The following is a 7,003-nucleotide window of genomic DNA, read 5'->3' as shown; positions in this document are numbered from 1 at the left end:
ATTTCTGTTTCAAGTGAATACTTTTCTTTTGAACTTTCTATTCGCCAGCCCTTACTACGGTTTCCACAAAAATATTAGGCAGCACGACTGTTTTCAACATTGATAATATCAATAAATGTTTCTTGAGTTTCTCATATTAGAACGATTTCTGAAGGATCATGTGACACTGAAGACTGGAGTAATGATGCTGAAAATTCAGCTTTGCCATCACAGGGATAAATTACATTGATTTCAATTCTAATTTCGAACAGAAAACAGTTTTTTAATGAATGCAGCCTTGAGAGACTTCTTTTAAAAAATAGTAGTAGTATTGGTAAATGACTTTATCTTTGAGGAAAAAAGTATACTAGTAAAATATCACTAAAATATAAATATAATAAGCATTTTGCCCCGAACTACCAGCAAACACTTTCTGTGATATCAATTAGCCTCACTCTGTTTTGTGCTTTGTATGTTTTTTTTATATCCATTGTCACAGTTAATTATGCCTCTTTGATGGCTCTGCGCTATGCAAATACAGCTACTTCATCCTGTGGGAGAATAAATTAGGGTGTACAAAGAAGCACTGATGGATGGAAGAGTGGATTTTATATTTTCTTCAACATGGCAAGAGTTTTACTCTCATTTGAGTGCCTTTTAATTTTTTAGGAAGAGGTATGTATGTTGTACTGCAATTTTAGAAATGGCAGGGTGTCATTAATCACACTGATACTGTTAATGCCCCTGAAATGCTTTCAATTAAAAAAGGCAATGTAATTAACTATTTATCAACTAAATGACTGCTTACTGATATGATGATACTCATTTACCATTGCAAGAAAACCTTGGGCTCATGATACAAACATTTCAATGAATCATTGCATTGATAAAATGTTCAATATTTTCTAGTCAGGAGTCATGGAGTTCGTGGGGACTTTTAATCAAGGGCTGTGGACACTGGGAATGTTTAATATGTTCATGACTGATGAGGTCAGTGGAATAAGGCAATAAGACAGCAGAATGGATTGTGCAAGAAAAAGCTGTTATCCTTGTCTCACCCTCACCCTTCCTATAAAATCTTTTACCCATTTATCAAATCCCAGGGGTTGAGTTAATTGACTTCCTGTTTTCGGTTCCCAGAAGGCGATATGCGAATCTCCTATGTATATATGCAATACATACATACTCACGCTCCGTTTGCCATGCGCACACATGAATGAATCATTTATGGCTCGTATCAGACCTGACTAATTTCACCGATGGCTTTGTGCCTAATCTGTCAAGTGTTTTGCCTGGAGGTATAATTTTGCAGTCTTTCTCTCTCTGAGAGTTGAAACGCTAGTTTATTTGTACAGTCTCTCAGTGGGCTTCTTAAAGTAGGTTAGGTTAAGTTAAAAACCTCCCCCACCTGAAGGCAGATTAATACTGCTCTTTCATTAACCTCTGCACTATTAACAGTCTCTGGTGTGGAAACAGACATTCAATATCCTGCTGAAGTTCTACTGGGACTGGAACGCTAAGATTATCAATAGCACAGGCTTGAAATCATATTGATAGATGTATTTGAGTAGGTTAGAGAGGGAAAGACAAAGCAAGATGTGTTAGATGATGAACCGCAGAGAACATTTGGTACAAAGAAATGTGTTTATATGGGGAGGTCAACGTGTTATCATCGACGAGTGGATCTCTGAGCTGGTGCGAGTGAGTGGAGGCGGGGCTAATTTGCATATTCATAGAACTGCGTATACTAAATGAAGCAAGGGTGTAGAGTTACATTCAAGCTATTTTAAGGCATCACAAAAAAAATCAAGAAAAAAATAATTTTGGTGATCAAAGATGAGTTTTAAGGGATAAAATTGACTACAGGGGGACTTTGATCTTAGTTATACAAGATTTAACTCATTTTTAAGTCAGTTTAATGTCATTTAAGTTGTTATGACTTAAACAACTAAGTTGATAGTACTTAAAAATTGAAGGCAGAAACTTTTCTTACAGTGTGTTATAGCCTACAACACCAGGATAAGTTGTAACACTGATAGAAAACTTGGACAATTTAAAATGTTACATTATAATATAATTCCCATAATTAGATTTTGTAATTTTTTTTAAATATAAAAAATAGAACATAGTTTTGTTTTTAGTTTAGGTTGAGTTAGACAATGACAAGCTAATCTAAATTTAAAACTATAGATGTAAATAAATCAATAAACACTGTTAAAAAGTTTGGGGTCAGTAAGAATTTTTTGTTTTTTGCAAAAATACTTTTATTCAGCATATGCATTAAATTGATCAAAAGTGAGTAAAGACAATTATTTGACAAATGCTGTTCTTTTGAACTTTCTTCTGAACTTTAAAGAAAGAATATTTCTTTAATAGTGGTCAGTAACGATATGGTTCTGATATATATCATGCATCCCTAATGCTTTTCATTTTAATTATTGTCTTTCTAATTATCTTATAAAACTATATTCTGATTATTTTGTATTTGACATTGATCTTAGCACTGAAGTGATGGGATTGAAAGGTGCGGTCTCCATCTCGTATATGAACGCCCCTCATAAACACTAAAAGTGTGGGGTGTAAGAATTATCCCTAATGTCAAATGCACTGATAAATTCTGAACTGACCAAAGGACATCATCCAGTGACAGTGGCAATAATATTATGTCCACTTGAAGATGGTTGACCAAGTACTTATAAAAGCTTTGTTACTTATTAATTGAGAGCTACGACTATACGACTACAAACAACCAAGAATCAATGATTGGACTTTAATGATTCAATGATTATCATGTTGGCGTTTCCTAAAATGAAACCAGAGAATATGCAGCAGACTCCCGCTTATTCTGTGTCTGACATTAGGTCATGAATTCAGAGTTTTGAAGATTTAGATGGTTGTGGTAGATTGTCACGGCCTTGGAAAACAGATGCGTTCAAGCTGCAAAAGGATCCCTGAATCCATTATTCTGTCTGTCAGAGCAGGCTCTCATGTTTTGAGGAAAAAGCATTTGTCACATCTCTCTCTCTCTCTCCTATCTGTTTCTCTCGCTCAACCCCTCCATGCTTTTTTTTTTATTGCCCGTGACACAGCTGTCGCCTCAGACGTGGCAGATTCGTGTGTGTGGCTGCAAATTGCTGATCACAAACTCACTCGAGGGAAAAAATAAAAGCCGACATAACTTTCTAGCTCTGGCACTTTGAGTGTAATGCCATTATTTTCTCCTTTTGCATAAAGAATGAAGATGCATAAGGCTATAAAAACATGTATATGCTTGTATGATTGTGAATCACCTGCACTCCTCAGACTGGGCCGTGACGGGGTCAGTGATAAATCAAAGCGGGCCTTCCCTCCGGGGTTATCCAAGAAATTTGCACCAGGCTTTACAGCCTCTGCCCCTCCCGCAGGGGTGGGCTAAATGACCCCCGGCAACAGTGAAATATGACCGGAGGGCTGCTGCCTGCTCCGCCGGGATCACTTCTGACATCCAAGAGCCGTGCCACCATAAATCTAACTTCTTTATTATTCTCTCTCGCAATACTATTCCTCTCACCTCTTTTTTTCTGTGTCCCATACATATTTACCATATTTATTTTCTCTTTCTGATTTATTGTTCTCATTAGCCAAGGCATGACAAAACACACAGCACTCACATATGTGCTCAAATGAGCCCTTCATGAACTGTTTCAGCTCAATTACACACACTTGCTTACCAAATGTTGCCATTATAGTGGCCCAATTTAGTTAAGAGTGTAAATAGCTCACGACGGACGATGTCTTGTAATGTTTCCTCGAGCAGACAAAGGACAAGCCAAACACTAATAAAGGGCCATTTCAACATCAAGTCTAACATTGTGAAGCACATCCATCACGTCCATGTTGGCGTTAACATTTTCTGCAGGCTCTGTAAAACTGATGAGTCATTACATAAATTGTTTGCGGAAGTATATGCGCTACTGTTAATAAACACGGAGAAGACTCTCATGCTTTTGAACTAGTAGGCTACACGTATTGCCTTTGACTTACTCTGTTTATGCTTAATGCAATAAATTCTTACAAGATATATTACTTCATCATGATAAGAGCCAGTGAGGTAGAAAACTGATGATGTAATTCCTGTTGACTTTAGGGCTTGAGAACTTTGCCTTCAGGGACTATAGGATGACAATATATTGCCATCTTAAAGGGATAGTTCACACCAGGGTTATTATCGTTATAACTAAAACTAGAACCATAAAAAAAAAAATCATTTCTTGAAATAAAATAGACATTAACTGAAATAAAATACAATATAATTATTTTTTTTTTTTTATCATTGTTTAGTTTAAAACAAAAAAACTCAAAAACTAAATAGACTTTAAAACAAAAACTAGTAAAATGACAAAAACACACAACAAAATTAATAAAACTTTAACTAAAACAGAAAATATAAAATATATAATATCATCTCAATGACTCTAAAATAACAGTGGTTCACACAAGAATGAAAATTCCACCATCATTTGTTCCAAAAATTTCATTTCATGAAATTTCAAGATAGTTCAAAGAATGTTTCAACTGTTCATTTGATGAAAGTCAAAAGGGGTCCAATATGTTCACAAACATTTAAAACATGTCCTGTGTTCCAGAGAACAGAATAGACCACGCATTCACATTGGTGGAAATTTCAGAGAAAGAAAATTGTCAATAATTTTCCTATTCCTATTTAAATAACTGGATATTGCCTGTGAAAAATATTCCTTCATTCCTGAAAGGAATGCCAGAGGCTTCTGTTTGTAGGATGAAACCCCACCTTTGTAGAATGAAGCATATAGGGGTATGTGTTTAAAATGGAAAACACTTCCTGTTTTATAAACTATGAGGTATTTGGCCATCATCATGTTACAGGGAAGCATCTGATCTGATATGAACCACAGTCATGTTAAAAGGTCTCTTGTATGGTTTACACACCGGTTGATCTTCTGACAGCCTCACCTCCGTGTTAACCTTTGTGTGTGCCAGTGTGCATGTGGAAGGTAGCGGAAAATTGACCTTTGAGCCACAAGCTGGAGGAGAGATGCAAAGCTTTGGTGAATATAAGTTTCAGGGGATATGAGAGAACATTTATGTTTGAGAGAATTAATATTTACTTCATGGTGCTATAATACAATGAAAATGGACTTTTTTTCTTCTTTTTCTTTTTTACAAATAGTAGGCCTATGTTAAATGATATGAATTATACAAGGTTAAATGTTTTAAAAAGTAGTCTGCCATTGTCACATGGTGTAATTATGTGCATATTTTTTTATTTACTATGCATTTTGCTTTTTTTTTTAATCCAGTTTTGTTAAGCTCTTGAAAATTCAGTCGAATAATGAGTTAATTAAGATATTTAATTTAACATTTCTAGCAGTTCATGAATTAGAATGTGAAGTTGAACAGGTTGAACTTTTGAATACAGTACGTTTTGCATTGTTCTCTGTTACTACACATTTTTGCGAACAGATCGTCAATGAATGCAATTAGCATGCTTATTGTAGAAATAGTAGTGTAGTAAATAAGTATACTATTCAGAACATAGCTTAGGTTTAAAATTGTATCTCTCTTGCGAGTCTGGCCGTGTCCGAGAGATTGCAACTAGAGGATTTAAAAAAAAAAAAAAAAAAATCCCCCTGCAGTGACTCTCGTGATTTGTGACACTATATGACGCAGGCGGAGATTGTAAACAAACTATTCATCAGTGAAAAACGTTGCCGAGTGTACTATCCAAGTACGGATAGACTAAATCATCAAGGTTTAGAAATACATTTTGCTTATTTATGACGATCAAAAGTGCAGAATTTGGGTTGTTTATCTGGGACAAAGCCTAAACAGAAAAAAAACGCAGGCTGCTGCATTCTCTCAGTTGTGCGTTTTGAAAACCCTCCCTCCCGACTACACGTCCGCTGCAGTGTCCCACAGTATCAACAGAGCTCGTCATGGCGCTCGGACGCAGGAACTCGCTTCTCCTGTTTTTCTTAGCTTTCTTCTCAATTTAATCTACCTGAATCTCTCGGACTTGGATCTTGTGCTTTTTCGACCGAACGGCTCAAGAGCGATGACCTGTCCTTTGCTGTGATTTACGGACCTGAATATGTAAACTTGTGTCCAACTGGACGATCAAGATTTCAGGATCCCTTTTCCAGAGCGAATTCCCTACTTTGAGGAACTCGGGAAAGAAACTGTTCTGGAAGAAGAGGAGGAGTGAGAAGGGGCCCTTATTTAAGGTAGCGTTTCGTGCTCTAACAGATCTCTCCGTAATAAGACACTAGATTAAATTTGAACATCCGATCAAAGTTTGTTAATCTAACGTAGGTTACTTACAAGCAACATGAACACGAGTTACAGGCAAACGTGTCGATGAAAAGCGTCTGTGTCGTGCCCTGTTTATTGTGACACATCACGCACAACACTATACTTTTTTGTTCGTTTTTTTCTCATTTTGCCGTGGTTTTCAAATCACTATTGGTGATGGGTTAGTTAGTTTCAGGAGTTATTTAAACAGACTCAAACAGCAGTTGTGGGGCCGATATATTTGTACCGCTACTCGGTTACAATGTAGCTAATGTTTTGTAGTAGGCTATTTCTATTTGATTTCTGATTTTATTCAAGCCGTTAACTCAAAAGCGGACGAGGTTGAGTGTTTGCAGTTAGCAGTAATGTTTAAAGGGATAGTTCAATTGAGAATTCTTCATTTGTTCACTATCATATGCTATGCAACCTGTAAGTTATGACTTTCACTAAAGATGATGTGACTGACGCCCTCAGTCACCATTCACTCTTCCATCTTTTCAAGCGAATAGTGACTGGGGCTGTCAATTTACCTAACATCCTTTTGTATTTTGGGGGGAACTTTCTCTTTAGCTGTATTTGAACTACATTGCCTCGCAAACATTGTTTGTTCTGTTTATTCTGTATACAACCATTTGATTTGCTTTGATTTTTGGTTCAGGTTTTGTTGTTCATGAGCAAGTAGAATAAAGATGTTTGATTTGGCAGATCTTCTTTT

The 7,003-nt window shown here is 36.2% G+C and overlaps 1 protein-coding gene across 1 annotated transcript in view; it reads left to right on the top strand.

Moving 5' to 3' along the window:
* Window positions 1–5,899: 5,899 nt before the first annotated feature.
* sh3rf1 (SH3 domain containing ring finger 1) overlaps window positions 5,900–7,003 on the top strand; it is a 50,018-nt gene continuing 48,914 nt past the window's right edge. The window contains exon 1 of the mRNA XM_079887204.1: window positions 5,900–6,221. The gene's annotated coding sequence lies outside the window, so the exon portion shown is untranslated. The remainder of the gene's footprint in view (window positions 6,222–7,003) is intronic.

Source organism: Squalius cephalus, assembly GCF_949319135.1.
Source record: "Squalius cephalus genome assembly, chromosome: 12".
Classification (NCBI taxonomy): Eukaryota; Metazoa; Chordata; class Actinopteri; order Cypriniformes; family Leuciscidae; genus Squalius; species Squalius cephalus.
The sequence above is the reverse complement of the archived record's forward strand: the minus strand, read 5'-3'. Positions and strand labels throughout refer to the sequence as shown.